The 6,227-nt window shown below is 38.9% G+C and overlaps 1 pseudogene; it reads right to left on the bottom strand.

The window, feature by feature from the left end:
* Positions 1–111: 111 nt before the first annotated feature.
* Positions 112–230, bottom strand: LOC111746011 (annotated as a pseudogene).
* Positions 231–6,227: the final 5,997 nt, after the last annotated feature.

The following is a 6,227-nucleotide window of genomic DNA, read 5'->3' on the forward strand; positions in this document are numbered from 1 at the left end:
TTATTTTATTTTATTTTATTTTATTTTTTAGGTGAGGCAACCCTTGGTTGACCTCACCGATTGCAAAGACCTTGTCAGCTTACAATCCCTTATTTTTTATTTATTTTTTTATGCCTATAGCACCTGGTCTTCCTAGGTGGTCTCCCATCCAAGTACTAACCAGGCCCAACCCGGCTTAGCTTCCAAGATCAGACAGGATTGGGCTTGTTCAGGGTGGCATGGCCATAGACTTAAAATGACATTTAAATCGAAATCTGAAAGAAATAGAAAGAGCAATCTAGGTACTGGAAACAAGATATGCAAAGGACCTGAGGTAGGATAATTATATTGGTTATTTGAGGAAATGAAAGGCCAGTTTGATTGAACGGTGAAGGAAAATTGGCAGGTGCCTTATCAGGCATGACTAGGTTAAGTGTTTTGGATTTTAGCCTAAGAGCAGTTGAGAGTAACTGAAGGATTTTAAGCAACGGAGCAACATTATCAGATTTGTGTTTTAAGAGATTACTCTGGCTACAATATGAAGAATGGGTTGCAAAAAGGTAAAAATGAGAGATAGCTCTTGTAATAGTCCAGGAAAAATAAATATTGATTTGGACTCCAGTTGTAGTAGTAGATTTAGAGAACTTGGGAAAGGTCCTAGAGGGATTTAGGAAGTGGAATCAGCAGTTCTTGACACTGAATGGGATGTGTTTGGTAAGGAAGGAGGAAGATTACCTCTAAAGTTTCTAGTTTGTAACAACTAATAGTGCTATTATGGAGACAGAGGACATTGGAGAAAACTGGGTTAGGGAATTGGATCAAAAGTTTAGTTTTAGATATGTTGATTTTAAGGTACTTGTGGTATATCCAAGCGAAAATGTCAAGTAGACAGCCAAACACGTTGTTCTTTAGCTCAGGGAAGAGGCATGAGTTGCACACATAAATTTGCAAGTCATTGGCATAAAGTTGGTAATTAAAGCTAAGAGAGAGAGAGTATGAAGCTAAGAGAAAAGTTTATAGACACATCATTGGGGGAAATATCAACATTTAAAGGAAGATTGGTGGGAAAAGGAGGCCAAGCAGGAAAGAGGAGAATCACAAGAATGCAGTGCCATGGAAGACAAGAATAGGACAGAATTCTCAGCTCTAGTGAATACAGACGAGAAGGTCAGTAATCTGAGGAAAGTCACTTGTTTGTTGGATTTAGCAACAGAGACATCATTAATAAACTTGGCAGTAGTAAACTGGCACGACAGAAGCAGAAGTCAAATTGTAGTGAGTTAATGAGGGAATAGAAGGTAAGAAGATGAAAATGGAAAAGGCTGATTAGCGTAATATAGTCTCCAAGCAGTCACGATATCTGTTTTGTGGAGAAGCAAGCCTGATATGCAAGGCAGTAGGAAAAAACCTACATGAGCTGAGAAAATGTTCATGGATAGTTCAGAAGGTAGATACTATATCGGTACAATTAGGATTAATTTGCATTGGTTCAGATATCAAGAACTCATGATTTGGACAATGGCTTTGCTCAAAACTACTTATAATTATATTATGAAAGAAGGGTAAATATTTGTCCTTGTGTAAATAAGATTAATGGGGATGGTTGCCATATCCAGGAAGAAACATCTTTTCATAAAACCAATGATCTGATGATAATTTGGCTTTCCCATTTCTGTTGAATATGAATTTCCATGCAGGAAAAATCCTGACTATTATCATCATAATTATATCTTCAGCACCTAGAATAGCATCTGAATACAAGTGCCTAGAATAGAAGAAGGAGTTCAATTCCTGTTTGTTGAGTGAATGAATGCTAGTTGTTTTTCTTATTCTAGGAGTCACTATAGTATGTACTCAGAAGAAATACAACCAAACTTTGGCAACAATGCTCAATGCTCCTGCCCCTTCTGATGATTGAGTGACTCAGGCTTGACATTTTACCAAGTCCAAATCATGGAGGTTATACTGCTCTGGAAAACTCACCATTATAATGAAATTGGCATGCCTTAGACTGGGCCAGATAGAATTTCTGGCAACCTTGGGGTATTGCAAGTGAGTAGGGTATTGCAAAATGTAATTGTTTGCATTTGCTAGCAAAACCTTACTATTACCCAGATGCTGAAGGGAGCGTGCTCAGAATGTAAGTGCACAGATCTGGATGGTACCTGAGGAGGTCCGGTAGTTTAGAATCTTCTCCTGCAATTCCTCCTCAATGCCATCAATGATATGAGGGATGGCGAGTTTGTCTATAAGAAGTACTCTCACTTTTTACTAAATCAGAATTTGCGTTGTTTTCTCATTACGGTATTAAGATGTGAATTTTGCTTCCGTGTGCTATGGAAATAACAAAGCCCGTAACAGTTGGTTTTATCCGTAGTATCTTTCATCTTAGAATCTCTGAGGATGTCATAAGCTGATAATGTTCTTTCCAAATGAGCTATTTTGTAATCACACTCCACATGATTGTTTAAAATGATTATTATTGTTTCACCTTAATATAAAAAGATTTATTTACCAATAGAAAACCGAGTTTACCCCTAGAATGCTTGTGTTAACTGCCTCTTAGCTCATCAAGTTCTCTAGAAATCTGGAGACTGAAATGCAAATAGTAGTTTCTGGTTCTGTACATTTTAAGAAAACAAGGAGCTAAACTTCCATATTCAAGGACAATTTTTACATTTTAAGAAAACAAGGAGCTAAACTTCCATATTCAAGGACAATTTTTAGTATAATCTGGGCAGCAAGGAGAAAAGATAAAGTGAAGAGAGGGTACTCATTCGGGGAAGATATGGGATGGGAGGGTAAAGTCAGAACTGAAGATGCATTTTTCTCCTGCCCCAGAGTTTAGGATTCGGGTTGGCTTTCCAAAACTGTGAAGCCTTCTGTCATTCAGCATTCCTGAATTTCCACCACATCCTGGACACAGGATTTTCTTTTGTTCTGATTACTTTAATCAGATGTCCTTTGCTCAAGAAAACATACCACTGGAAGATTTTAGTGCTTCTCTTCATTGCTTCAATCCTTCCTGGTACTCATTGATACTTTCCTGACAATGTTCAGATTCATTGAGGTAAAAAAAAAAAAAAATGTAGTATAGTGCTTGGAGTTTTCTATTTCATCATCCTTCTGCTTACTTTATACCAAGACTCTACATTACATAGGTCAAAATTTTTTACTATCCATGTATGGTTACTTTTCTATATGAAATCACTTCTACTTCATCACTGAGATGACTCTCTAAATCGGAGTTGGCAAACTTTTTCTATAAAGGGACAGAGAGTAAATATTTTATGTTTATGAGCTAGTCTCTTGCAACTATTCAGCTCTACCATTATAGTGCAAATGCCAACATATGGGATATGTAAGTGATTGGATTATGGCCTGTGTGCCAGTAAAACTTTATAAAACCAGGTGGTAGGCTGGAGTTGGCTTGTGGGCCATAGTTTGCCAGGCCCTGTTATAAATTATACTCCCCACAGTTTCTTCACGTTCATACTGTTGGAATAAGCATCCACTGGGCTCTAACATTCCTTTAGAGTTATGATGATTCCCACCTTACTTTGCCATTCTCTCCCTTTGCACATATTTGATAGGGGATCTTGAAACTTTTTAGGGTAATAGCATCCTCTCAGTGGCCTCATGATTTGGGTTTATCTGATTTCATTTTCTGCTCTTCTCTCCCTTCATCACTCTACCTCAACTCCCCTGATTTTCTTGCTGTTCCCTGAAAATATTTGATATGCTCTTACCTTAAGACTTTGGCACTCGATCTTCCTTCTGTCTGGGATGCTCTTCCCTCAGATGGTCACAAATCTCACTCCATTTTCATCAAATCTCTACTCAAATGTTACTTTCTCAATGACACCTTTTGTATTGGTCACTGTCTAGATAGACAGGAACAACTGTAGGTATTTCAAACAGAGAATATAATAGAGGAGATTAGTTACAAGTTGAAAGGACTAGAGTTGCAGAAGGGATAGGTGAGCTTACACAGAGATTAGTGACAGCAGGAGGGCTGGAGGAGAAAAGGGAAAATAATATAATCCAAAACCCATGCTCACTATGCTACAGAGATTGCTGCTATCAGATCCACCATCACCATTGCCTTGCAGGAGGACCGGACTCTTCACATTCATTGGTGCTCAGGAGCTAGAAGAGACCTGCTCCTGATGTCACCACTGCCAGAGCTATTAACTACTGTGTGGCTGCTGCTCTTGCTATCACTCTGATCAGGGATCCGAGATCACTTCACACTACTGTGGTAGCTGCGGTCACTTAAAGCACCACCAGAAGCAGAAAGAATATTGCGATCTCCTTCCTCCTGCCTTCTAGTCTCTCACCAGTGCCTCCTATTGGCGGAGGAAACATGGGCAGAATCTAGCCAGTCCCAGCTGAAAGGGAATCTGGGAAATATTGTTTTCCAGCTTCTAGCCCCTTCCTGTGAAGAGCTGACTCTAGAAGGACTAGAATTAAGTGGAGAGACGTTGGATCAATAATCAGCATGCCTTGTCCACTCCATCTAAAATTATAACAACGATTTATTCCTTTTCTCTGGTTTATTTGTCTCCATAGCATTTATCTCTGCCTAACATACTATTTATGTACTTACTCGTCTATCACCTGTCTCCCATACTTGAATGTAAGCTCAATGAGAGCAGTGATTTTGTCCACAGCTATACTGCCAGTTCCTAGAACAGTGTCTGGAACATAGGGAACATTCAGTAAATATTTGTAGAATAAATAAATAAATCACTTAACAACACTCAAGGACTACTTCCGACAAGTACTGTGGTTCACAGAGCTGAGTCTGACAACTTTAAAGTATCACAGAAAATAAAGGATTAAGAGAAAGTGTGTCTCTCTTTTTCTCTTCTTTTGTTTTCTCTTATATATGCATATTATATTTACATTTTTTTCCTTCTAGAAAGTATCTGCTTTGAAATACCATTTTTATTGGCATTGTAAGCCTGTTCAGAGCGGGGACTCTCCACCTGAATCTACTTCAGTTATTTGTCAAATGTTGCAGTGTCTATAGAGAGAGTGTTAGAAGTTTGCTAGGGCTGCTGTAACGAAGTACCACTGATTGGGTGGCTTAAACAACAGAAACTAATTTTCTCACAGTTCTAGATGCTAGTCATGTGAGATTAAGGTGTTGGCAGGGTTGGTTCCTTCTGAGGGTCCTGAAGAAAGGATTTGATTCAGGCCCCACTCCTTAGCTTATAGATGGCCATCTTCTTCCTGTGTCTCTTCATATTATCCTCCCTCTATAGGTGACGATGTCCAAATTTTCTCTTATACGATCACCAGTCATATAAATTGTAGCTCACCCTGATGACCTCATTTTAATTTAATTACCTCATTAAAGGTATAATTTAAACTCCAATATAGTTACATTTGAGGTTCTGAGGGTTAGGACTTAAATATACGCTTTTCGGGGGGCTATAATTTAACACATAACAAGAGTTAAGGCAGATTCTCCTCCAAGTTTCATATTTTGCAGCCTGGGATTCATCTTTACATTTTTCGACTCAGTGCTTACAGGGTTGAAATTGAAAACCTTTTTCACCTGCAATCTTTGATATTTTATTTTTCCAGGTTTCTCTTAAATAATTGGGGGAATATGATGACATGGTACATATTCTTTTGTTTTTCCGAACCAGAAGACTTCTATGCATGTCTTCAGAGGTTAGAAGCTGAACAGATTCTTTCCCTACAAATACTCCATAGAGCTGATTGGGTGAGTTTAAGTACCTGTCAAGAAATTAGACTTTAGCCATTGCAACAAAAATATCAGAATGCCATTGGCAAGGAAAAGGGCTCTGTGCCATCTCCTGCACTTTAGCCCAATGATGATTGTTTCAACAGACTGAAAAAGCAGATTGCATAGCAAGGGCTACCTTGGATCTTGAGATTACACAGCACCGCTTGACTGGTAAGGCTGGTCCCGTGTTTGTAAGTGTTATGTTAGGGAGGACCCTGACTTGGTAGCTGATAGACAAGCCAGCAACTCTGAGGTAAGGAAAGGTTCAGCAAGAAAACACCCTGTTTGACCTTGATGTAAATTGAATCTGCCATGTAACACACAGTTGAGCTCTCATCTTGTCTGTTTGCAGCCTTGTTCTGCAAACAGCCCAGTAGATATCTTTTCATTCTCTTCCAGAATGTTGAGTGACCTTCGAAATAGCCTAATCTGTCTTGGCAGATTGAAGATAGAGAAAACAAGCAGGAGAGACAGACCTGCTGGTTCT

Source organism: Pteropus vampyrus, unplaced genomic scaffold, assembly GCF_000151845.1.
Source record: "Pteropus vampyrus isolate Shadow unplaced genomic scaffold, Pvam_2.0 Scaffold171, whole genome shotgun sequence".
Lineage (NCBI taxonomy): Eukaryota > Metazoa > Chordata > Mammalia > Chiroptera > Pteropodidae > Pteropus > Pteropus vampyrus.